Genomic DNA, 26,275 nt, shown 5'->3' on the forward strand with positions numbered 1-26,275 from the left:
GACAATTCTTTACACTTAATAACTGTTGCAGCATCTCAGGTCACATCGTCAAAACTCGGATGCTTGGCAGCTAGTTCACATTTGTGGTGGTTGCAGTGTTCAGCTCATCTGATCACCTTTTGCGACCTTCCGACAAGCAAAGTCCACGGGGAAGCCAGATTCATTTAACAACTGTGTTACTAACTTAACAACTGCAGCAATACACTTTACAACCATTGCAGGAAATGTTAAATGGGGCAAAACTGACAATTCTCTTGCTTAGCAACATAAATTTTGGGCTCAATTGTGGTCGTAAGTCGAGGATTAGCCGTAGTTGGATTGACCATGGCTTATTGCATTCACCACAGTTTACTAACTTCACACAGTGCACTGAAGTACAAGCCAAAATTTACACAGATCAGACTGGTGGCAAAGGACTTTGGGTGGTGATCAAGTTGCCCACCCCGAGACTTAATTATTGATTGGATTAATATCTGTGCATGCGTATAATCTTTGTGGGAATCAGCTAATGTTCTCTCTTAGAGAGGCAGTCATTTTGATTTTTGTACCTCAGAAGAGCATAGAAATGTCTTTTTATGTTTTCTGCCAACACCTTCCAAAAGAAGGTTAAGATCTGTTTGGAAATGTGGGATAACTTTGGTTTAATTAGACTTGCGTGTTCTTTGGGCATCTGCTTTCTTATCAGAATGCTTGAAAACTAAGGTTTTCCAGTTTTAGCCCACACAACCGACTGATCTGCTTAATTACAGTCCTTTTTAATGTCTGGAAAGGCATCAGAGAGAAGATTCAAATTTTTCAAATTTTTCCTTATAAAAATGGTGAAGCATCAGAGGAGGAATAAGATTTAAGATAAGACCCATTCTCCTTTACCTTCTTGACCTTGTTCAAAATACAGGCTGTCCTGGACTTAACAATAGTTCGTTTAGCGACCATTCAAAGTTACAATGGCATTGGAAAAGTGACTTATGACCATTTTTCACACTTACGACCATTGCAACATCCCCATGGTCACGTGATCAAAATTTGGACGCTTGGCGACTGGCTCATATTTATGACCGTTGCTATGTCCCAGGGTCACAGGATCCCCTTTTGTGACCTGACAAGCAAAGTTAATGGGGAAGCCGGATTCAATTAACAACCATGTTGCTAACTTAACAACTGCAGTGATTTACTTAACAACTGTGGCAAGAAAGGTTGTAAAATGGAGCCAAACTCACTTAACAAATGTCTCGCTTAGCAACATAAATGTTGGGCTCAATTGTGGTCATAAGTTGAAGACTACCTGTATTAAGCCTGGTGTGAATGCCTGAAGCTGGAGAAAATTTGGGAAAATTGCAACATACTTGTAGTTCTGGACTGCTCCAAATGAAAATGGGCTTGCTGCACTCTTAAGTTTAAATGATCCAAATTTATTTACAAAACCCATTCTGTATTAACTATAAAAAATAATCTTTAAAAATACAGAAAACAATTAGCAGCTTACAATTAATAGCTTGAGGGGTGGAATCAGATGGTTTCTAACAGCTGCAACGATTGATAAAAATTTTGCAGAGGTTTCTCTTCACCCAGAGTAATAGCAATGGCAATTAGACATGTTAACAGTTTTTGAAATATTAAATAAATATTAACAGTATCAAAATATTAAACATACTCTTCCTGTTGTGCTTTTTTTCTTTTTCTTTTGTTTTGACAGCTAAAATTGTCAGATCAAATAGATACAGCCTCAGCAATATTCTACAGTAGTGGCCAAAATTGGGGAAACCTTTTGGGAAAAGTGTACATTTGAGGTTTGATGGCTAATAACACCACTTTGTTTTGGAGTAGTACCATAAAATTATATATCAATGGAAAGATAATTTAATCAAGAATGTAATGCAGCAAGGCGTGTTCAGTTACAGTTGCAAGAAAAAGTATGTGAACCCTTTGGGATTACGTGGAGTTTTGCATGAATTGGCCATAAAATGCGCTCTAAACGTCATGTAAGTCACAACAATAGAAAAACACAGTCTGCTTAAAATAATACTACACAAACATTAGCTGTTGTCATCTTTTAATTGAACATAAGATGGAAACATTCACAGTGCAGGGTGGAAAAAGTATGTGAACCTTTGGACTTAATAACTGGTTGACCCTCCTTTGGCAGCAATAACCTCAAACAAACGTTTCCTGTAGTTGCAGATCAGACCTGCACAACGATCTGGAGTAATTTTGGACCACTCCTCTTCACAAAACTGTTTCAGTGTAGCAATATTCTTGGGATGTCTGGTGTGAATCGCTCTCTTAAGGTCATGCCACAGCATTTCAATCGGGTTGAGGTCAGGACTCTGACTGGGCCACTCCAGAAGGCGTATTCTGTTCTGTTGAAGCCATTGTTTTGTTGAATTACTTGTATGCTTTGGGTCATTGTCCTGTTGCATCACCCATCCTCTGCAGAGCTTCAGTTAGCGGACCGATGGTCGTACGTTTTCCTGCAAAATGCCCTGATAAACTCTGGAATTCATTTTCCCATCAATGACAACAATCCGTCCAGGCCCTGAGGCAGCAAAGCAGCCCCAAACCATGATGCTCCCTCCGCCATGTTTTACAGTGGGGATGAGGTTTTGATGTTGGTGTGCTGTGCCTTTTTTTCTCCACACATAGTGTTGTGTGTTTTTCCCAAACAACTCAATTTTGGTTTCATCTGTCCACAGTATATTTTGCCAGTAGTGCTGTGGAACATCCAGGTGCTCTTTTACAAACTTCAAACGTGCTGCAGTATTTTTTTTGGACAGCAATGGGTTCCTCCGTGGTGTCTTCCCATGTACTCCATTCTTGTTTAATGTTTTCCTTATTGTAGATGTTTTCAACAAAAACGTTAGCATGTGCCAGAGATTTTTGTAGGTCTTTAGCTGACACTCTAGGATTCTTCTTTACCTCATTAAGCATTATGTGCTGTGCTCTTGCAGTCATTTTTACAGGACGACCATGCCTAGGGAGAGTAGCAACAGTGCTAAACTTTTTCCATTTGTAGACAGTCTGTCTTACCATGGACACATGAACATCAAGGCTTTTGGAGATACTTTTGTAACCTTTCCAGCTTCATGCGAGTCAACAATTCTTGATCGTAGGTCTTCTGAGAGCTCTTTTCTGCGAGGCATGGTTCACATCAGACAGTGCTTCTTAAGACCAGTAAACCCAAAACAGATGTGTGTTTTTAAAGGGCAGGACAGCTGTCAGCAACACACCCAATATCATCACACTGATTGGAGTCAAGGTTGGCTCACTCCTGGCTCCAATTGGCAGCCTCGGCTCTTTTATGACTCATGGACTTCAACTCCCAGAATTCCTGAGTCAGCTATGCTGACTCAGGAATTCTGGGAGTTGAAGTCCATGAGTCATAAAAGAGCCGAGGTTGCCTACCCCCGGGCTAGGGGTTCACATACTTTTTCCACCCTGCACTGTGAATGTTTCCATCTTATGTTCAATTAAAAGATGACAACAGCTAATGTTTGTGTAGTATTATTTTAAGCAGACTGTGTTTTTCTATTGTTGTGACTTACATGACGTTTAGAGCGCATTTTATGGCCAATTCATGCAAAACTCCACGTAATCCCAAAGGGTTCACATACTTTTTCTTGCAACTGTATCTGTATTCTATGAAACGTTACAGCCAAATAACCAGAAAAAGGTAGCTTTCCTTCATCTGATTGTAGCCAATGAGCTTGAGTGTTTAGAGAGCCAATCTGGTGTGTCATCTTGTTTTGGCAATGAGCCAGCTCTGTTCTGATTGAGAAGCCAGATTCACTTAACAACTTCAATGTTTTGCTCAACATCTGCAGTGATTCGCTTAACAATGGTAGTAAAAAGAACTTGTAAAATCGGGAACGGCTCAACCACTGCCTTGTTTTTAGCAATGTCGAATTCTGATTCAGATTGTGGTCGTACGCCAAGGACCAGATGTAAAGGGAAACAGTAGATTTAATGCCTTAGATTTGATAAGAGTGAGTGAAGCACTCCAAACTGAGATGTGTGAAACGATTAAAAATGAACACAAATATGCAAAATAAAAGTTGCTCTCTGTTAAGGTACTGAAAATAGATGAAGCAGATATCGAAAAGGAAAAGATTTGCTTAAAACACTGAACTCCAGTCAAGTACAAGAAAAGGTGAGGGGTTTTATCTAAAGATGTGCTGCAAAGAAATTGAACATCACGATAGAATGAGAAAGAGATTTAAGACAATAGTTTTCCTGAAGATTTTCAAGAAGAGATTGGATAACCATTTGTCCAGGATGAGATAAGGACTTCTGCCTTGGGCAGGGGGTTGGACTAGAAGACCTCCAAGGTCCCTTTCCAGCCCTGTGATTCTGTGGTTTATGAAGTGCCAGCCTCCAAGGCCCCTTCCAGCAGTAGGATTTTATGTTTCCAAGAAGATTGCACAAATGAGGAAGAACATTGATGCAAAGATGGATGCAAGATAGGACAAGATAAACTAAGATTTATAGTGGAAAGAAGATATAAACATGTCATGAATGCTGGAAGAAATGCACAGAAAATATATCCAAATCAAACATAGTTAGGAAGGTTTGATCACTGAGCCAGACATTCTGGAAAGTGAACTTAAATAGACCCTAGAAAATATTAGTCTCAGGAGTTGATGAAACACCAGCAAACCTATTTCATATTCTAACAACAAGCCGAGATAGGGAAAGCACTAATTGAGGTTTGAAAACAGGGATACGAAGGAAAAAAAAAAAAAAAGGAAGGATCAATTTACATTCCCATATCGAACGGACAGGGCTAAGGAATGCCGAAACCGCCCAACAGTTGTGTTTATCTCACATACAAGAAAGATAACTAGTAGGTTTTGATATGTTGTTTGGTCTTAGCTCAAAGCAGCATTCTGCAAATATTTTCCATCTGGATATGTCAAGCTGTACCTCCCAGATGCGTTGCAGGGGATCCCAGAATGGAGAAAGCTGGCTTAAGCAATCCGATTGGTGAAAGCAATTCTGAATTCTCAAACTTTTAGCCCTCTCCACCCAACCCTTTAAGGTAGTGCTTTCCAAACTTTTTCCTTTCTTACTCAAAACCGCTTATCCAAAATGTTTTATCAAATTTTGAGGACCAGTTGGGCGGAAATCTCTTCTTCCAGTACCACCATAAATTTGAACATTCACTAAATCAGTGGTTGCAACTACAGGTAGTGCTCGAGTTACGACTGCAACTGAGCCACAAATTTCCATTGCTAAGTAAGACAGTTGTTAAGTAAATTTTGCCCCATTTTATGACCTTTCTTGCCATAGTTGTTAAGTGAATCAGTGCAGTTGGTAAGTTGGTAACACGGTTGTTAAGTGAATCTGGCTTCCCTATCGACTTTGCTTGTTGGAAGGTTGCAAAAGGAGATCATGTGACCCCGGGACCTGGCCACCATCTTAAATACATGCGATTTGCAAAGCATCCGAGTTTTGATCAGGTGACCATGGAGAAGGTGCCACAGTTGTAAGTGGGAAAAATGGTCATAAGTCACTTTTTTCAGTCCCATCGTATCTTTGAACGGTTGCTAAGCAAACGGTAGTCAAGGACTACTTGTACCCGTGTTACAAAAACAATATCTTTGAAGGATCCCTGTGCCATTTCAACAAATTACTTTTGTAGTTTCATGGATTTTCATCTGAATTAGAATACTTTGGGAGATTTTAAAATATAATTTTTTTACATGTGGCAATCTTTTAAGTCAATTGAAATGTCCCTGTTGTGATGGGTGGTGTATATGTCATTTCCTTAAAAAAAACAAAAAAACCCCAACACCCTGATTTTAACCCAATTTGGGGTCATTTAACCAGGTTTAGCAAGCCCTGCCTTGAGAAATTAACTGTCCCTGTGAATAGTTCCACCAGACAGATTAACTCCTGGGGAGCGTGCAATGAACACATAGTTAATTTGCATTTATGACATTTGCTTGCCTGGCCTCTCTGCCCACACCTTTTTCAGTGGGTGATGATTAGATTAGGATCTTTAAGAGACTTCTAATTAAACATGGCTTTTATTATAGTGAACACCCCCAGCCCAGTCTGTGAATGGGGGAGGATATTGCTGCTGAATCAAGATGTATCATAAGGAAATTATTGTTTTAGTTAATTTTGGAGAACAGGAATTATCACTTTATTGATGCATTGTATTCTGTTTTAAATCAACAAATGCAAGATGAAACTGGTCCCAGCATTGGGAGTCACCTGCAAACAACTGCTGCAATTCTTAAATCTCCCATCCCAAATCTTATCTGACCTATTCAACTGCAAGAAAGTTACTCCATCACAAAAATACATTTAGGCTTCCAAATAGAGGTAGTCCTCAACTTAACGACCAAAATTGAGCGCAAAATTTCTCTTGTTAAGTGAGACATTTGTTCAGTGAGCCCCATTTTACAACCTTTCCTAACTCAGTTGTTAAGCGAATCGCTGCAGTTGATAAGTTAGTAACTTGGTTGTAAAGTGAATCCAGCTTCCCCATTTACTTTGCTTGTCAGAAGGTCACAAAAGGGAATCACATGATCTCGGGACATGGCAGTGGTCATAAATACGAACCAGTTGCCAAGCATTTTAATTTTGATCACATGATCATGGGGATGCTGCAAAGGTCATAACACTGTTTTCAGTGCCGTTATAATGCTTATTTATCACTAAATAAACTCTTGTAAATCGAGGGGTTTCCTGTAAAATCTTGGACTGCAACCACCAGCCAATTTTACTTACTAAAAATTCCTGTGGAATCTCTGGGATGCAGAAGTTTTCTGAAAAATTACGATTATGCTTGAGGCTGGTTTCCATTGATTTAAGATTTAAGCATCTTAAAATCAGTTGAGACTTTTAGACCATTATAACGGATATCTTGCCTAATCTCAATTTGTCTGTATCACAAATAATATTTTAAATTTGGATTATAATACTGGATACAAATGGTATCAAAATAGGGCTTTCATTCCTGACTTGTAATTTTAGCTTAAACCAGGGATCCCCAACCCCCCGGTCCGTGGACCAGTACCGGGCCGCGGCATGCCAGCAACCAGTCCGCAGAAACAAGCAAAGCTCCATCCGCGGGATGCAGGCAGCACACAAAACCACGCATCTTCCAGTCTGCGGAAAAACCTGTCTCCACGGAACCGGTCCCTGCTGCCCAAAAGTTTGGGGACCTCTGGCTTAAACCACAGATTTCAACTTCAAAGTGGAAACTGGGTCTTAAATATATCTCTACTGGTACATTTTGAAGTACCATGGTTGCCTAGACTCACTTTACTGTGTCAAGGAAGCTAGACAAATGTGATTAATAAATAAATAAAATAATTGAGGTGGGCATGCAGGAAGCTATTTAAACCAGGTGAAATTAAAGACGGGGTGGGGGATGCTTTTCAGGGTATTGATTGCAAATTCTACCTATAAATAATGTAACCGCGATCTTTGCAACAGACAAGAAGATTTCCAAGGAAGACGGTAAACAGGCCTGTTCATCTTTAATGAACCAACAGGGCTGTTTCTTCAAATTGCCAGCATGCGCTTCAAAATGAATGCACCAGGGTCAGGGGGAGAAATGGTTCCGTCTCCAGCTTTGGGAAGAAGCTTGTTTGTTTCAACCTTAGGTAAATAATTCAGCTGTAATTATTAAGTGCAAGGTCTGAATCCAATCTATGCAGGCTCTAATCTCTAAATCCTAAAAGTTGAATTTCCTGGAGAGTTAGCCTTGGTCAGCCTTAGAAGGTGCTTAAAGTAGAAGGATGTTCCTGTTTAAAAGGGCCGGGGCTGAGTATATGTGCAAGAAAGAGACACAAGCACACTTTTTATGCGTAAGTGACATATCCCCTCTTTCTTCCTGAAGAGTTTTGGGTTGGGATAACGATAAGAGAAGAGGATTTGGGATTAATAATGTTTGTCTACACATAGTCCTGAAATAGTCCAGTTCATGCAGGGACAGCTTTGCTACCTGTAAATAGAAATTAATCCAGGAGAGACTCTTCTCTCTCTCCCCCCCCCACTGTATATGAATTTTGTAAATAAAGAAGCCTTGTTAAATCTTTCTGAGGGAGACTTTTTGATGTGTTAGCGAGTCTCCTGTACCCTCCCCTTGCAAAGAAAGCACAGTTGCCTTGGCAGTAAACTTAGCTAGTTTTGAGTCCTTGTGATTTGCACTGCCTGGTGTGTATTGTTGAAATGGCGGACCCTGTTTGCATTCTGTCTAATCCAACATGGCAGTGGTTCTCAAACCTTTTCTTTGGCACGGAACCCAATCCAATCAGAATGGAGCCGGAAAGGACCTTGGAGGTCTTCTAATCTAACCCCCTGCTCAAGCAGGAGATTGCATACCAGGGGTCTTCAAACGTGGCCCTTTTATGACTGGTGGACTTCAACTCCCAGAATTCTGGGAGTTGAAGTCCACCAGTCACAAAAGGGCCACATTTGAAGAGTCCTGCTCTATACCAGGGGTGTCAAACTGCCAGCCCGCGGGCTGGGTGCATCATGCGGAGGCCACGCCCACCCCAGCTCCAGCATTGCAAAAAAAAAAAAAAAAAGTTGCGATACGTCGCAACACATCACGTGACACGGCAAGTTTGACACCCGTGCTCTATACCATTTCAGACAGGTGGGTATCCAGTCTCTTCTTAAAGTGATGAAGCAGCCCCACCTCCTGAAGGCAAGCCAAGCTGTTCCACTGGTTAATTGTTTAATTGTTTAAACCCCTTTAAATACAAGTAGTCCTCAACTTACAACAGCCCATTTAGTGACAGTTTGAAGTTACAAGAGCTCAAAAAAAGTGACTTATGACCATTTTCACACCGGCACCCATTGAAGCACCCCTGTGGCCCTATGATCAAAATTCGCAGTGCTCAGCAACTGGTTCACATTTATGACGGTCGCAGTGTCCTGGGGTCATGTGATCCCTTTTTGCGTCCTTCTGACAAGCCAAGTCAATGGGGAAGCCAGATTTGCTTGACAGCCGTGTTACGAACTTAACAACTGCAGCGATTCACTTAACAATGGTGGCAAGAAAGGTTGTAAAATGGGACAAAACTCACTTAATAACTGTCTCGCCTAGCAACAGAAATTTTGGTCTTGATTGTGGTTGTAAGTCAAGGATGCCTGTGTAAAACTTTGTTTTGCAGAAGCCTCTGGGGCAAACAAATTTGGCCAGAAGTTTAAAGAAAGTAAGCAGATTTATTTATATATATATTGAACCTTTATGCTGCCCGGCTCTCTGAAAATATGCATGGCTAGCTGGGGAATTCTGGGCATTTGAAGTCCACCCTTTTTAAAGTTCACACAGTTGGGGGGGAAAAAAACTGCCCCAAAGAAAAATCATTCTGCGTTTCTCTCTTTTTTTATGGGTCTCCTCTTATAAAGTGTACGTATTGTTAAATTTATTTGCTTTTGTTCGAGAAAATTTCCCCTGGGCAGCCTATAAACAGACCACCAACCACTATGATGAAATAGCAAGATTAAATTGCTGTTAAAGCAGCATGAAAAAATAATTGCTTCATCACCACATTGAGGGCAAAATCCTTTTCCTTTCTTTGACACCAGCAGAACTTCCCTCGGACTAAACTAGACTTCAGTTAAGTCTTCCTTTAATTAATGGCAGCCCTGAGGTCCATTTTGCTCAGCACTTTTACTTCCTGTAGTAAGTAAGAGTAGGGTAGAGAGTGGGATACTAGCCCTTTGGGGACCCATTATTTCTGTTATCTGGAAAACTCAGTTTCGATTGCACAGACAATGCTAAAACCGTTCAGGTTTTGTGTTGCTTGCAGGCCCCAGTTGCAAGAGGAGTGGGCTTCATTTTGGTTTAGCGCAATGTGCAATAAATGTTTCTGTTTAGCACTTGGAATTGGACCCACTATTGCTTGCTCCTAGAGGAGATCAACCCTGACTGCTCTTTAGAAGGCCAGATCCTGAAGCTAAAACTCAAATCCTTTGGCCACCTAATGAGAAGGAAGGACTCACTGGAGAAGAGCCTAATGCTGGGAAAGATAGAAGAAGGGGACGGCAGAGAATGAGGTGGCTGGATGGAGTCACTGAAGCAGTAGGCGTGAGCTTAAATGGACTCCAGAAGATGGTAGAGGACAGGAAGGCCTGGAGGAACATTGTCCATAGGGTTGCGATGGGTCGGACACGACTTCGCAACTAACAACAACAACAACAATTGCTTGCTCAATGAAACCTAAATATTTTTGGCTCCGCATTCTAGAATATGCAAACTAGGTGAGTGACGTGATGCAGAAGTTAAAAGAACCAAAAACTCCCAGGTTTTACTCAACAATACAGGTAGTCCTTGACTTACAACCATTCATATTGCAACTGCACTGAAAAAGAGCGACTTACGATCCGTTTTTGCACGTGGTCACGTGATCAAAATTTGGACACTCAGTACCCGGCATGTATTCATCTCGGTTTGCAGTATCCCAGGGTCACCTGATCACCATTTGCAACCTTCCCAGCTGGCTTCTGACAAGCAAAGTCAACGACCATGTGATTCACTTAATAACTGAGTTTTGCACAACCATGGCAAAAAGATCACAAAATCGGGTGTGAGTCACTGAACTGCTTAGCAACAGAAATTCTGGCCCCAGTTGTCTGTGTAAATTGAAGACTGCCTGTATGTAATCCTACTGCATACTGTAGATATATTTATTATATAATCCTAATATATAATATATAAAACTGCACATGGTGGCACAGTGGTTAGAATGCAGTACTGCAGGCTGACTCTGTTCACTGCTTAGCAGTTCGATCCTGACTGTCTCAAGGTTGACTCAATCTTCTATCCTTGTGAAGTCGGTAAAATGAGGACCCAGATTGTTGGGGGAGCAACATGCTGACTCTGTAAACTGCTTTAGAGAGGGCTGTAAAGCACTGTGAAGCGGTATATAAATCTTAAGTGCTATTGTTATTATTCTATTCATAGGTATCATTAGGTAGACTTGGGTAATGGTGTGGCTTTCTCTTCTTCTAAGTGGCTGAAATACTGAGAAGCTCCCCATAATTTTTTTAAATGACGTATTTGCAGAATCTTCTCCAGTCCTGTTGATTGCTGCTACTCTGTTGTTTCTTTGCAGTTCTAATGTAATTTTGAGGGGTTTTAGGCTACAATAGCCATTCCAGAGCTGTGGAGGTTTTGTCCTTATATTGTCAATTAGAGTTTCTTTAAAAAAACAAAAAAGCCCCTTCTTTACCATGGTTTGCAGTTATGATAGAATGGTAAAGAATGTAACAAATCCATACTGACCTAAGAAAAGAAAGTTTTGTGTATCCTATTTCCCACTATGAGCTTTATTATTGCCTTTTTTATTGCCTGAAAGAAAAGAAACAAGTGAAACAATTCCATGTAAATAACAATAATCTCACTGGCCTGTTCCCCTCCAAGCCCTGTATTTTTCTGAACAATTGCTGATAGTTTTTAAATAAGGGTTTAAATCAAATCAATTAAATATCTCCTAAGCACAGAATTGGTTTTCACTAGTTTTGTGTTTTGGCTTAAAGCCAGGGGTAGGCAACCTTGGCTCTTTTATGACTCGTGGACTTCAGCTCCCAGAATTCCTGAGCCAGCCACGCTGAGGGGAAAGGGAGAGGTTTCCAAGCTGAGCCAGGCTGGCTCAGGAATTCTGGGAGTTGAAGTCCACCAGTCATCAAAGAGCCGAGGTTGCCTACCCCTGGCCTAGGCCTAGGCCGCTTTATGACTTGTGGACTTCAACTCCCAAAATTCCTGAGCCAGTCACGCTGAGGGGAAAGGGAGAGGTTTCCAAGCTGAGCCAGGCTGGCTCAGGAATTCTGGGAGTTGAAGTCCACAAGTCATGAGGGGGCCGTAGTTCCCCCATGCTGGCTCAGGAATTCTGGGAGTTGAAGTCCACGAGTCATAAAAGAGCCAAGGTTGCCTACCCCCTGGCTTAAACTCTATAAAAGAGCCATGAAAGGACTCTCCTGAATGCAGCTGCTACCCTACCCATGGTGAGCCATGCAGAGTTGCATTCCACATCCCGTTTAATCAGCTCCTCAGTGTTTTATAATTACTGTTTATTTGAAAGAGACTCTTAAACCTACCCAGAGAGAAGGTGAATCATAGTGAGTTCCTGGTCTTCCCAGAAACAAGCTCTTTTTGTGAGAAAGATTGATTTAATCCACCTTTACCCCCACACTCTTTCAAGCTGAAGTTTGTAAAGGGGTTGTGCGTAGGTGCTGATATAAGAGAGATTGTGTTTGATATTCTTACACATTTTTGTCTTGTGGCCATCCACCAAAGGCATTCCTTAAGTGGGAGATTCCATGACTTAAATGGTCCCTGATTGCTGCTAACCTTTCCTTTCCTTTCCTTCCCTTATTTTCCTTTCCTTTCCTTTCCTTTCCTTTTCCTTTCCTTTCCTTTCTTTTCCCTTCCCTTATTTTCCTTTCCTTTCCTTTCCTTTCCTTTCCTTTCCTTTCCTTTCCTTTCCTTTCCTTTCCTTTCCTTTCCTTTCCTTTCCTTTCCTTTCCTTTCCTTTCCTTTCCTTTCCTTTCCTTTCCTTTTCCTTTTCCCTTCCCTTATTTCCTTTCCTTTCCTTTCCTTTCCTTTCCTTTCCTTTCCTTTCCTTTCCTTTCCTTTCCTTTCCTTTCCTTTCCTTTCCTTTCCTTTCCTTTCCTTTCCTTTCCTTTCCTTTCCTTTCCTTTCCTTTCCTTTCCTTTCCTTTCTTTTCCTCTCCTCTCTCCTCTCCTCTCCTCTCCTCTCCCTTTCCCTCCCCTCCCCTCCCCTCTCCTCTCCCCCTTCCCCTTCCCCTTCACCTGTTTTAACTTAACAACTGCACTTATTCACTTAACCACAGTGGCAAGAAAGGTTGTAAAACGAGGTAAAACTCACTTAACAAATGACGTCCTTAGCAACATAAGTCACTTAGTTCATTCATTTAATGTGTATCTGGATCAGCCCCAAGGATTTTTTTTTAAACAACCCTTTAAAACTGGGTGTTGTTTGCAGTCGACTGCATGAAACGTGCAAGTTGTTTAGGATTGTGCAGTCAACTTAAAAAAACAGGACACCAATGTTCCTTGTTTGATGTTTTTTAAAAAAGTTTATGCCTGGGTTGAGAGAGAGAAAAAAAAGTGTGTGGGGGGGTGGACCTTGGCAGCTCAAAAGGCCTCACTGAGAAATATTTTCCTCCACACTCTTTGGAAGCCCATCACTAGCTTGCTTGCTCTGGTTTGCTCCACTCCGCTCTGGGCATTGGAAGCACCTGGAAGAGGGGGGGGGGCATGTCGGGATGGGGTAGGAAGGGATGGTGGTGGTCCCTTTCTCTGGCCTTTGTGTGCAGGGGGTGGGGTTGCTTTGAGGCTCTGTCAGAATCCATTTATATCACATTTCATAATTGTATAGGTAGAACAATGTGCTTATTCTGGGGATTCTGCCATCTCTCCGAGGGGGGGGAGAGGATGGTTACTTAAAGCGATTTTCAAACAACAGGGAATGTTTTAACTGGGGGAGGGAGGAGGACAGACAGGTCTGGATTGCATCTTCATTTACAACTGAAAAGGAAAGCAATAACCATAAAACCAAGGAGAGTTCCCTTTCCCATGGAAGGCCCTGACACCTAGCAACTGATGAGAGCCTGACCAAATGGATGAGGGGAGGGGCTGAAATGGGAATGCTTTATATAGGATTGAAATGTAACTTTGTTAGATTCCGTCTTGTATTGCCACAATCGATTCCATCCTAGTAAACATTTTCCTTTTGGACTAAACTTGCATCCAAGAGTTCTTATTTCCTAAGATGTGGATTGAGGTGGGTCCTGACAGTCTCCCTTATTGGAAGCCGCTCTGGAAGCCCAAAGCCTCGACACCTTCTTTTGCACTTCTGCATGGCCGGCCCTGACCCTTCAGCTCCCAAAGGTTTCTGGGGGTGGGCGGGCGTGAGGGTCTCCCCGTTGGAGACCCTCATGTGCTATTCGGAGACAGCAAAGGCAGGACGTGCTTCATGGATTTGCTTCCTCTACCGGTGGTTAATCTCCATTTCCTCCTTCGGGAGAAATGGATCCTGGCTCGGCTGATGTGTGTCCAGCTGCCGGCAGCCATTTACAGGCAGTCCTTGACTTGCGACCACAGTTGAGCCCAAACTTTCTGTGGCTAAGTGAGACATTTGTTAAGTGAGCTTTGCCCCATTTTTGCGACCTTTTCCGGCACGCTTGTTAACACACACAGTTGTTAAGTTGGCAGCATGGCTGTTAAGTGAATCTGGCTTCCCCATTGACTTGGTTGGCAAGTGTGTGAATTGTGATCACATGACTATGGGGGTGCCACAAAGGCCGTAACTCTGAAAAACGGTCGTAAGTTCCTTTTTTCCCCAGTGCTGTCGTAACTTTGGTCACTAAATGAATTGTTGCAGGTCGAGGACTACCTGTACTTGCTGTTCATTCCACAAACCCAGGATCCGTTCTTGCACTGATTTGCCTGACACGCTGCTTCACCCCTCTGCCGAGGAGCAAACAACCTCTTGTGTTCCTCCTGGGTGTTGTTTTTCTGCTGCAGCCACGTCCTGTTTGTTCGTTGCTTCATCCTCAGAGTTGACCTTGCAGGATGCTCCAGGCTACAACGACGACGGTGTGATTCTGCAGGTTTGGTTGGCGAGATTTCACATCTAAACTGAGCAGAGATAATGGAGTTCCTCTTCTTTTATTTTTACATTGATAACAAACCAACTTACAAAGGCGGTTTTCTTCCTCTCCGTCTCTCACTCTCTCTCTCCTACTTTCGATTAACGTATATAATGGCTGGAAGTACAGTAACTCGATTTACAAACGGTTTGTTTAGTGACCAAAGTTACAGCGGCTCTGAAAAATGTTTTTCACACTTATGACCATTGAAGCCTCCCCAAGGTCACGTGATCAAAATTCAGATGCTCGACAACTAGCTCGTATTTAGGATGGTCGCAGTGTCCCGGGGTCATGTGATCATTTTTTGCCCACTTCTTACAAGGAAAGTCAATGGGGAAGCCGGATTCACTTAACAACCATGTTGCTAACTTAACAGCTGCAGTGATTCACTTAACATCTGTGACAAGAAAGCCCGTGAAATGCAGCAAAGCTCACTTAACAACTGTGTTGGTTAGCAACAGACATTTTCAGTTTAATTGTAGTCGTAAGTTGAGGGATTCACTGCCTAATGCTGGGAAAGGTTGAGGGCAAGAGAAGAAGGGGACGACAGAGAAGGAGGTGGCTGGATGGAGACCCTGAAGCAGTAGGCGTGAGCCTAAATGGACTCCAGAAGATGGCAGAGGACAGGAAGGCCTGGAGGAAGGTTGTCCATGGGGTCGCGATGGGTCGGACAAGACTTCAGAACTAACAATAAGTGGGGTTCAGATAAATTTAGGGTTCATACGTTTGTTCCCTATCAGTTATGTAGAGTAACATGCCTACTTTTCAACTCTGGGCTTCGTATATTTTGCACCCTTCAGTGGTTCTTTTAATGCTGGTGCTTTGAACAAGCAGAAGTGGCGTGGTGTACACTTAATAATACAGTTAGCTCTGAGAAAGAAATGGAGAAGTAAAAAGTGAGTGTCTTCAAGTTACACGCTTGGAATATTGCATCCAATTTTTGTCACCATGTATATAAGAAGATGCTGAGACTCTGGAAAGAGTGCAGAGAAGAGTAAGTAGGATGATTAAAGGCCTGGAGGCTAAAACATATGAAGAGGGGTTGCAGGAATTGGGTTTGTCTAGTCTAGAGACTGGGGGGGGGGGAGGGACACATGATAACAGTCTGCCAATATCTGAGGTGCTACCACAAAGAAGAGGGGGCCCACCTATTCTCCAAAGGACCTGAAGCAATGGTTGGAAATTGGCAAAGCAGCTGAGCAACCTAGAACCAAGGAGAAATTTCCAGACAGTGAAAACAATCAGTGGAACAGGTTTGCCTCTAGAGTTTGCAGGAATTCCATCACTGGAGGTTTTAAAGAAGAGATTGGACAACCATGTGTCTGAAATGGTAAAAGCAGGGGGTTGGACTAGAAGACCTCCAAGGTCCCTCCCAACTCTGTTATTCCGTTATGCTTTCACAAATTGGTATGAGCAGAAAAAGAAAAACCTAGAGCAGGGGTAGGCAACCTCGGCTCTTTTATGACTCGTGGACTTCAGCTCCCAGAGTTCCTGAGCCAGCCATGCTGAGGGGAAAGGGAGAGGTTTCCAAGCTGAGCCAGGCTGGCTGAGGAATTCTGGGAGTTGAAGTCCACGAGTCATCAAAGAGCCAAGGTTGCCTACCCCTGACCTAGAGCCAGCTCCCCAACTTAAGACTGTATTTGAGTGCAGAGGTCCTTTGTTGTTAACAACTCAAATCTCCATAGATCACTCAAATCTCCATAGATCACGTATTTTTGTTTAGGGGCAGGATGCGAGTGTCGTTTCCATGGTTTCTCCTCCTCCTGTCTGAATAGCTTCAAAAACTGCTCTTGTGTTCTCCTGGCTTTCCGCGAAGAGCAGGGCACGGCAGCATTAAATGGGATGGAAGTAATCAGTTTTAACATTTCCAGGAGACCAAATGTGGCCAGGCAGATCCAGCTGTGCAGTCTGTCAACCTCTCAGCTTCAAGTGCTGCAAGTGGAAATTTCTCCCAACGAGCATGTTGATTTATTGGAGGTGGAAAATCCATGTCTCCATTGAGTCTGGTTCATTGATAAGCTGTTGAATTTAGAAACCTGTGTTTTCCATGCTGAAATATTTCTCAGCACGTTTATTACAGAGGAATAGTGTTTTTTTTCACAGTTTACATTTTCAAAAAGTCTACAAGGCTGGGAACAGAATGGGACCAGGATTCTCTTTATTAATAACTCTGAACAAACTTTGCATTTTCATCTCAGTATCTGTTTGATCACGTGTGACAGTTGGAATAATGCAATTTTATCAGTTTATGTACTTTCAAGAAATCTCTTCTGGTTATATTGATTTGATTAATTGGCTGTCCACACTTTTTTTTTTGCTGTGATTTTTTTTGGCAGAATAAAATAATCCTTGAATTACAATCTTTTCTTTAGTAGCTGTTCAAAGTTAACAAAAGCACTGCAAAAGAGGCACTTCTTATAACTGGTTCTTGCACTTAAATCTATCACAGTCGTACGATCAAAAAACATTGTAAATTGCAGCCATGTTGTGGTAGAACACTAACTGGCTATAACCATGGTGGCAAACCTATGGCACGGGTGGCACACAGAGCCCTCTCTGTGGGCACGTGTGCCGTCGCCCCACTCCCAGGCCTTCAGCTGGGTTTTATAAAACCTTTTTGCTTTCACCGCTGTGTGCAAAAAAAAAAAAAGGTTCAATCATTCAATCAATTTCAACTTCTTGCGGGGAAAAAAAAATCTTGCAAAGTTGGAATTGATTGATTGAACTTTTTAGTCCCACCCAGTCTGCCGTTACCACCACAGCCACGCCCACCCAGCACCCGATGATACATAAGTGGGTTTTGGGTTGCAGTTTGGGCACTCAGTCTCTAAAAAGTTTGCCATCACTGGGCTATAAAGTTGATCCGGTTGTCAAGCAGGAAAAATGTGGTCATGTGACCACAGTTATATTTGTGTATGGGTAGTCCTCGACTTCCAAACAATTTGTTTAGTGACTGTTCAAAGTTACAACAACAGTGACTTATGACCATTTTTCATATTTATACCATTGCAGCATCTCCGTGGTCACGTGGTCAAAATTCAGAAGCTTGGCCACTGACTCGTATTTATGACAGTTGCAGTGTCCCAGGGGTCGTGTGATCCCCTTTTGCGACCTTCTGACAAGCAAAGTCACCTGGGTAGCCAAATTCACTTAACAAGTGCATTACTAACACAACATCTGCAATGATTCACTTAACAACTGTGGCAGGAAAGGTCATAAAATGAGGAAAATTCACGTCACAACTGTTTCGCTTAACCACAGAAATTTGGGGCTCAATTGCAGTCATAAGTCGAAATCCTCTGTAGCTGTCGGAACTCCAGAAAGGGGTGATAAGTAGCTTTGGGGGGGGGGCAGAGTTGTAACTTCAGACAGTCAGTAAGTGAGGACTGTCTGTAAAAGGAGAACTGCTCTGGATCATGGGGGTCTTGCCCTTTTCCCTGCCCCCTCCCTCCCCTCCTCTGCTTCTTTCCAGTTATCCTGCATCCTTTTGCAGTTGGTGCATGTCAGCACGTCTGTTGTTCACAACTGTGCTGTAATTTTTCTGACCGTGGCACCCTTGTTTCCTATTTACCCAGCGGAGGGACAAAGAGGCTGGCCATTGTTTGGGGGCATAATTGAGCCTCTATCAAATTAAAAACAACAACAAGAAAGACACAGACAGTCCAGTTTAAAGCTGGTCATTTCAGCCTTCTAGCAGTGGTGACTGCATAGGATGAGAAACCTAATTAGGAACAATAAACTCTTTGAAGCTCCTGCTTTATCCCCTTTGTTGGGAGAGGAGAGAGAGAGAGAGAGAGAGAGAGAGAGAGAGAGGAGAGAGAGAGAGGAGAGAGAGAGAGAGAGAGAGAGAGAGAGAGAGGAGGAGAGAGAGAGAGAGAGAGAGAGAGAGAGAGAGAGAGAGAGAGAGAGAGAGAGAGAGAGAGAGAGAGAGAGAGGCAAAAGAGAGAGAGGCAAAAGAGAGAGTATACACACAAAGACACACACCCCATTGTGAGATAGCTGTTATTTTGTCAACATTGGCTTGCCGCTTTTAATTGCAGGCAACAGAATTATCCCTCCTCAGGTGATCGGAAATTACGTATGTCAAATGTCCAATTGCAGTCCTTAATAATGCTTTTATTCCTTCCCCCCTCTCAAGTCAAAATAACAGAATAACAGAGTTGGAAGGGACCTTGGAGGTCTTCTAGTCCAACCCTATGCTCAAGCAGGAAACCCTATACCATTTCAGACAAGAAGCTGTCCAATCTCTTCTTAAAAGCCTCCAGTGATGGGGCACCCACAACTTCTGAAGGCAAGCAGTTCCGCTGGTTGATTGTCCTCACTGTTAGGAAATTTCTCCTTAGTTCTAGATTGGATCTCTCCTTGATTAGTTTCCATCCATTGTTTCTTGTCTTGCCTTCTGGTGCTTTGGAAAATAGGTTGAAACCACCACCCCCTTCTTTGCGGCAGTTCCTCAAATATTGGAACACTGCTCTCATGTTACCCGTAGTCCTTCTTTTCATTAAACTAGACATACCCAATTCCTACAACTGTTCTTCATATGCTTTAGCCTCCAGTCCCCTAGTTTTAAGTCTCTTGTCTCTCTTCTTCAAAATTTGCACTTTGTTTTAGGATCCAGTTGTGCCATGGACTTCATTGCGTAATGCTGGTTGATTTAGTATCCCATTCACACCCTGGACTAAGTCATCTATTGCCACAGTGTGTTGAATAAAGGTGAATTGACTGTTTTTGCATAATACACGGCCATAAATTCTAGTTGACAGATATGCAGATAGTCCTTGAAGCAACAACAGCACTGAAAAAAAGTGACTTACACTCACTTATGACCATTGCAGCATCCCCAATTGTCACATGATCAAAATCTGGGCTTTTGGCAACTGCCATATACCGTATTTATGATGGTCACAGCGTCCCGGGATGATGTGATCCCCTTTTGCAACCTTCTGACAAACAGAGTCAAAGGGGAATTCAGATTCACTTAACAACCTTGTTACTAATTTAACTGCTGTGATCCACTGAACAGCTGTGACAGGAAAGGTCATAAAATGGGGCAAAACTCACTTAACTGCCTTGCTTAACAACAAAATGTTGGGCTCAATTGTGGTCGTAAGTCGAGGACTATCTGTAGTTGAAAATAATGGATGTGATAAATTTATTTATTTATTTATTTTATTTTAATTCCATTTATATCCCGCCCTTCTCCGAAGACTCAGGGCGGCTTACAAGCTTAGCAGTAGCCTTCATTCTGTGTATATGCCTGCTTGTTAGGGCTTTCACACACACCCCAAGCGGCATTATTACAAAGTCAGCTTAATTGCCCCCAACAATCTGGGTCCTCATTTTACCTACCTCAGAAGGATGGAAGGCTGAGTCATGAACACATGTGGAGGGTTTTGATGAATGCTGTGGAGATATGGAACCGGGGTCCAAAATGTGCAGATGTTTGGTTTTTCTATTAGAATAGAATAGAGTTGAGCTGGAAGGGTCATTGGAGGTCTTCTAGTCCAGCCCCCTGCTAAAGCAGGAGAACCTATACCATCTCAGACAAGTGACTGACCAGTCTCTTCTTAAAAGCTCTTGTTAAAATCAGCTCTTTTGAAGTTCAAGACACTGGTTGGATTGTTTTCTGTTGCTAGTGTTTGCGTTATATTAAATTCCAGTATTACGTGGTCACTTTCGCCCAAGATTCCGGCAACTTCAACTCCCTCTAGAATTTGACCCTCTCTGCTGGTCGTTGCACTTCCCTCAGTTGGCTTTCCTCTCTGCCCCACAGTTGATTCTCTCTGCCCTGAAGATCCCTCTTCACTTTTTCTCTTCTTTAGTCTTTTTATTTTTTATTTTTCTGGCTTACGTTTCCCTCTTTCCCTTTTCTCCTACCCTTTTGCCTTAGGGCAAGATAACTTAGTTTAATAGCAGCTTCTCTTCCCACGATGTAACCCAGCTTCCTCCGTGGCCGCCATCTTAGAAATTAGAATTCCTTCCAAGGGTCCTGATTACGTAGGGTTGAAAAAGGGAAGATCGGCGGTGGTCCTTACCCATAGAACGTTTGTTACCTCAATCTCCCTGCAATCTGCAGCCTGTTTGCAGTGCGTATCAAGAAAGTGAAAATATCAACCTGCATTATCATTAAAGATAATGGACTCAGCCCCCTCTCAATCTCCCTTTTCGGAGGGAAGAAGAAAAAGGGAATTGGCGCTCACAGCCCTGTCTCCTTTGTTTACATTCTCTTACGGCTTGTTCAATTCATGTTTTGAGTGTAAGAATTTTATCTGATTTTCCTCAAGTGCTGTTATGACTTGCTACAGAGATTTTCTAGCAGCTGACACAGGTTGCCTACACTCGGCTTAGCTCTTAAGCTCTAATGAGTAATTAGAGTCCTATCTGAGATGTTGCAACTGGTTCTTAAAGGGCCTAACTTCAGTTACGCAGGTAGTCCTCGACTTACGACCCCAATCGAGCCCCAGATTTCTGTTGCCAAGTCAAGACCTTTGTTAAGTGAGCTTCGCCCCGTTTTACGACCTTTCTTGCCACCGTTGGTAGATGAATCACTGCAGTTAAGCAAATCTGGCTTCCCCGTCGACTTTGCTTGTCAGAAAGTCGCAGAAGGTGTTCAGATGAGCCATGGACAGTGCAACCGTCGTAAATGTGAGTCAGTTGCCAAGGGTCTGAATTTTGATCCTGTGATCCTGCCGATGCCGTAACGGTTGTAAGTGTGAAAAAAAAAACAACGGTCATAAGTCACCTTTTTTCAGTGCAGTTGTATGTTCAAACCATCAGAAAACAAACTGTTGTAAGTTGAGGTCTAGCTGTGTGTATATCTTAAGCTTTTTCTCATCTGTTAAAACAGAGACATTTCAATCTGCTAGATAAAACATTCAGCTTAAAGCTTCAGCCATAAATCTCTTTCCTGTGCTGGGGAAAAAGGGAATAATAGGACCAACATTTTGCAACAGGGCATCCCTGCTGTTATCCTCTCTGACACTAAACTGAGCCTGGAAAACCTTGGTAATATTGGAAGTTTATCCTATGGAAGAGGTAAGAAGGGCAGGATGGATCACTGCGCTCCTGTCCTGTTTTGGGGGGACCGTGTTGCAGTTCAACCGCCTTCTTTCTTAAGAGGGCTTCTGGGCTCCGAAAAAGATTCCTTCTAAGCCCTCGACCGATCTTTCTGCACTGAAGTCATGCTCAGGGTATGCTGATGACTTCATAGCTCACGCCGTTGCACCTGTTTTGGGATTATTTAGAGTAGCACGTTCCTGACCTTACAGCAGGACAGAGAAAGATAGCTTTGGGATGGCTAGCAGGGGAGACAGAAAACAGAGAATAATAGAGTTGGAAGGGACCATGGAGGTCTTCTAGTCCAACCCCCTGCTTGAGCAGGAGACAGGGTAGGCAACCTTGACTCTTTTATGACTTATGGACTTCAACTCCCAGAATTCCTGAGCCAGCCATGGCTCAGCTTGAAAACCTCTCCCTTTTCCCTCAGTGTGACTGGCTCAGGAATTCTGGGAGTTGAAGTCCACAGGTCATAAAGCGGCCTAGGCCTAGGCCAGGGGTGGGCAACCTTGACTCATTTATGACTCATGGACTTCAACTCCCAGAATTCCTGAGCCAGCCATGGCTCAGCTTGGAAACCTCTCCCTTTTCCCTCAGCACATCTGGCTCAGGAATTCTGGGAGCTGAAGTCCACGAGTCATAAAAGAGCCAAGGTTGCCTACCCCTGCCCTATACCATACCAGACAAATGGTTGTCCAATTTCTTTTTTAAAAGCCTCCAGTGATGGAGCACCCATGGCTTCTGAAGGCAAACCCGTTCCACTGGTTAATTGTTCTCACTGTCCGGAAATTTCTCCTTAGTTCTAGGATGCTTCTCTCCTTAGTGTCCATCCGTGGCTTCTTGTCTTGCCTTCTGGTGCTTTGGAAAAAAACAATTTGATCCCCTCTGCTTTGTGGCAGCCCCTCGAATATCGGAACACTGCTACCATCTCGCCCCTGGTTCTTCTTAGACCTACCCAATTCCTGTAACCGTTTTTCGTTTTTCGTATGTTTTAGCCTCCAGCTCCCTAATCGTCAAGAGTGTGCGGGAGAAAAAGGGGGGATGAGGAAACAGATGGGTCTTAAAATGCAGTGTCTATCCGCTCCCTGCACTGTCAAGGGTGAGCCGATGAAAATGGTCTGTGGGATTTGTTCAGGTAATCCTATTAAGAGTTTCGACTCTGTTGACAACAAATCGGCCAGAGCAAAATCCTGCGAACTGTTTAAAGAACCATTTTGCAGGCTGATGTGGTGCTGGTAGGAACACTGATCTGTTCTTTAACCCCGGATCCTTTCCTGTTTCTCTTCAGAGTCCAATGGGATAGCTTTAGAATATTCGTTTCGCTGATTCATTTAAAGGGCTGGAGACCAAAACATAGGAAGAACAGTTGCAGGACCTGGGTATGACTAATCTAGAGAAAAGAAGGACTAGGGCAGGGGTCGGCAACCTCGGCTCTTTGATGACTCGTGGACTTCAACTCCCAGAATTCCTGAGCCAGCATAGCTGGCTCAGGAATTCTGGGAGTTGAAGTCCACGAGTCATCAAAGAGCCGAGGTTGCCGACCCCTGGACTAGGGGTAACATGATAGCAGTATAGCAGTATTTGAGGGGCTGCCACAAAGAAGAAGGGTCAACTTATTTTCCAGAGCGCCAGAAGGCAAGACAAGAAAAAATGGATGGAAACTAATCAAGGAGAGAAGCAACCTAGAACTAAGGAGAAACTTTCGGACAGTAAGAACAATCAAATAGTGGAACGGCTTGCTTGCCTTCAGAAGTTATGGATGCCCCATCAATGGAGGCTTTCAAGAAGAGACCGGACAGCCATTTTGTCTGAAATGGTATAGGGTTTCCTGCCTGAGCAGGGGGTTGGACTAGATGACCTCCAAGGTCCCTTCCAGCTCTGTTCTGATTGCATAAATAAATACATTGGAACAATTCTTCATGCTTTGTGCAGGCTAGCTTTAACGTGTCTTTTCGTTGAGATGTGGAAAATATCCCCAATTTTAAAATGGTGAAATTAATCCTCTGCCACTCTCTCAAACTGTTATTCTTCCACATTGTGTTTACATACTCGTGTTTTTCTGCACAGGATTCTGAAAGTGCTAACAAGCAGGTGAGCACTTGGCTTCTAAGAAAGGCAGCAGGCACAGGTGTTTGCCTTCTCACCTGCAGAAATCCAATGTGTTGTGGAGGGCAGGACACTACGGTGCATGTGCTGGTCTTCCGCTTTACGATGAAAGTCAACTGAGAAGCTTATCAAGGCCCCACGTCTGATAGCCCTGTAAAAGCTTGTGGGCATCACCTTCTTTCTCTCTCTATATATATATATATATTTGTGTCCTGTAAATAGATATGGCCAATATAAGTAAAAAAAAACCCACTATCACTTGCTTGAATATCAGCTCCACTGCATTTTTTTTAGATCGGGGTGGTGGTACTTGGGGAAATTTGGGAACAAATTATAAATTTGGAGTGCAGCAGTAAGGCTATCTGCAACCATAACTTGCCATATGATATTTCAGCTGCTTATCTTTGTGTTGTTTTTTTTCCAGCAGGGTGAGCACATTTCCTAGTAAAGTGCTGGGCTGTAGCCTCTGGATATATGAAATTATAAAATTTCAATTTCTGATTTTTTTTTCGAAAAAAAAAAAACTTTTTTCTAGGTTTGCTTCTCTTCTTGATTAGTTTCCATCCATGGCTTCTTGTCCTGCCTTCAGGTGCTTTGGAGAATGGGTTGATCCCTTCTCTTCTTTTGTGGCAGCCCCTCAAATATTGGAACATTGCTATCATATCACCCCCTAGTCTTTCTTTTCATTAAACTAGACACACCCAATTCCTGCCACTGTTCATCTTTAGCCTCCAGTCCCCTGATCATCTTTGTTGCTCTTCTCTGTACTCTTTCCAGAGTCTCAACATCTTTTTTATATCGTGGTGGCCAAAACTGGATGCTGTATTCCAGGTGTGGCCTTACCTGTTCCCCTTGCTAGCAGTTCATGTAGCACAAGCAGACCTACCCAGCCTGGAAAGCCTTCTGTAATTTTAACTTGACGGGTTGAAAAAGAAAAACAATAAAGCACCAGAGGGGCAGGACAAGAAAACAATGGATGGAAACTAATCAAGGAGAGAAGCAACCTGGAATTAAGGAGAAACCTCCTGACAGTGAGGACAATCAACCAGGGGAACAGAAGTTGCATTCAGAAATCGTGGGTGCTCCATCACTGGAGGCTTTTAAGAAGACACGGGACAGCCACTTGTCTGAAATGGTACAGGGTCTCCTGCTTGAGCAGGGGGCTGGACTAGAAGATCTTCAAGGTCCCTTCAAGCTCTATTCTATTCTAACAATCTAATCTCAGTTAGAAACTCTACTACAATCCCTACTCGTTCTTTGCTGCTGGTAGAATGGGAAGGGGACACACGTAGGGCGTTTTTTTGGAAGGAAAAGAATGGGTTAAAAATCTGTCCCCGTCTGATGTAGTAAACACACTGTTTGCCAGGCACCAAAGAGGCTCCCCAGGCAAAGATTGTGTATGGTTGCACTTCAGATAGTCGCGTAGGGGGGGGCCTGGTAGAGGGAGTCAATTGCACGGGCCTCCTGCTTTGCAGCTGTTTTAGTTTCCAACTGAATGCACATTCTAGGAAGTAATACGTAAAACCATTGCAAGGAGTGGGGAGTGGGAGAAGGGAACACTCTCCATAAAGGTGGCCAGGAGGATGGAGAATGACCAGTATGGGTGGAGAGCTTCTGGCTGAATCGGACCACAGGAGTCTCGTCATTTTGAGGGTTTTTATGTTGGAGAACGGGCCATTTATAACAGAATAACAGAGTTGGAAGGGACTTTGGAGATCTTATAAGTCCTTATAAGCAGGAGACCCTATGCCATTTCTGACAAACGGATGTCCAGTCCCTTCTTGGAAATACTTGGTGTTGGAGGACCCACCATTTCTGATGAGAAGCCATTCTATTGATTAATTGTTCTCACTGTCAGGAAATTTCTCCTTAGGTCTAGGTTGCTTCTCTCCTTGATCAGTTTCCATCTGTTGCTTCATGTGCTGCCTTTGGGAGCTTTGGGGAATAGGTTGACCCCCCCTTCTTCTTTGTGGAAGCCAGGGGTCTTCAAACTTGGCCCTTTTATGACTTGTGGACTTCAACTCCCAGAATTCCTCAGCCAGGCATGTTGGCTGAGGAATTCTGGGAGTTGAAGTCCACAAGTCATAAAAGGGCCAGGTTTGAAGACACTTGGTGGAAGCCCTTCAAATATTGAAACACTGCTATGCTATCACATCAACCCCTTATGTCAAACTCGCGACATCACGTGACGTCGCGCAACGTACCGGAGCTTTTTTCCCCATTGCCGGCAATGGGGTGGGCGCGCTTTCCTCGTGATGCGTCTGGCCCGCGGGCCGGCAGTTTAACACCCATGCCCTAGTCCTTTTTCACTAAAAGAAAATGAAATAAATTTAATTTAAAAACTAAATAAATGAAGAGGAAGAAATGCACAGGTCCAACAGGATAATTGAAGTCAGCTGTGAATGATCAGTTTAGGAGTACTTTCCATCCTCCGCTGTTTCATTTATTTATTTGGAAAATTCACGCTCTAAAGGGGG

At 43.1% G+C, this 26,275-nt stretch overlaps 1 protein-coding gene across 2 annotated transcripts in view; it reads left to right on the forward strand.

The window, feature by feature from the left end:
* IGF1R (insulin like growth factor 1 receptor) overlaps positions 1-26,275 on the forward strand; it is a 196,268-nt gene that overhangs the window by 73,442 nt on the left and 96,551 nt on the right. The gene's annotated exons all lie outside the window — the stretch shown is intronic.

This window comes from Vipera ursinii, assembly GCF_947247035.1.
Source record: "Vipera ursinii genome assembly, chromosome: 11".
Lineage (NCBI taxonomy): Eukaryota > Metazoa > Chordata > Lepidosauria > Squamata > Viperidae > Vipera > Vipera ursinii.